A 1,366-nucleotide genomic window follows, 5' to 3' on the forward strand; every position below is an offset into this window, starting at 1 on the left:
TACGACGATTGACCTCCTTCTCGAAATTGGAATTGGAGAGACTTACAATAACTTCCTATATTTGTATTAATTTCATCATAATTTCAGCCAAATCACGTCCACTGTTAGACAAAGAAAGACCTCCCCTAAGGATTTCCACAACGATTGGTCCTTCGATGCCCGCAGCCAGGTGCTTACCGCGACATTCACTAGAATTAGATCGTCAGTCCACTGAGTGGTTGACCTGCCTACATTGCGTTGTCAGGCCCGTGGTCACCGGAATACTTTTCTGCCCCAACAACCATCAGCTCTACGAGCTACTAAATGTTTATGTTGTAAATAAACCCAAACAGAAAATACCATTGCAAATACCGTCATAATTTAATCTTCATTGCAGAAGCACGACTCTTTTTAATTTACCACATACGAATGGATGATTTTAGATTTTAAACTTTCGCCTTCTATTTCAACTAAAGACCCGTGTCTTTCTATTTTAAATGAATTGTTTGGCCATACTGGCAATATTGATCAATATTATGCTAATTAGTAGTATTAAAACGCACAATATACAAAATATTCGCGCAATATTACGTGATATTAACAAAAAATATATGCAACGGCAAACTAATATTGCCTTTACGTGACGTGTGTAGAAACATTTCGTCTGTCCGATCCCCAATTTCCTATTCTCTCTGCTCCTCGTAACAAGGTTCAATATAGCTTAATTTTTCACGTCATCATTCTGTCTGACCCAAATAACAGGCGTGTCAAAGGGTACAATAGAGCAATTCCGGGGGATTTTATTTGTTGAATGAATTTTGTGGCGAATATAGTGCGGATACAGTAAGTTCGCTTTTTGCGATATCCCAGCTGTGAACGACCATCATAGTAAAGACTTTCACCAGTAAATAGTGTAAAATAACTTTCAATTAGTACACAAATTGCCCTAAAGATTTATCTCTTCTTTTTTCTTTTTTGGAAATCCAACTCTGGACCTCTGGGTCTGAAAAAGACCTCAGTTATGACAATCTGTAATAATAGAGGTAGAAGAAGAATCATCAAAAAATATTTTCTTCATTATACTACTTTTGGAAGTCAATGATTTCCAAAACAACAATTCCTCCACGCCACTCCACGTAGTCCATATACTCCACATAATGATAGAAAGAAAAGACAAAGACGAAAGAAAAAAAAAACATTTACTGTTGTGTTTAGGAAAAAAGATATAAAGAGAAAAGAAACAAAAATGAAAGAAACATACAATGGTGTTTCTATGATCTGTTACTTTGTGATGTATGTACCGTCCAGCAAAGTGAATGATATTTACACATAAAACAGAGCCCTTTGTACGAACTCCGTGTGCGTATTACTGATAACATGTATTTGA

Source organism: Ostrinia furnacalis, unplaced genomic scaffold, assembly GCF_004193835.3.
Source record: "Ostrinia furnacalis isolate ACB-3 unplaced genomic scaffold, ASM419383v2 OfSCF0237, whole genome shotgun sequence".
Classification (NCBI taxonomy): Eukaryota; Metazoa; Arthropoda; class Insecta; order Lepidoptera; family Crambidae; genus Ostrinia; species Ostrinia furnacalis.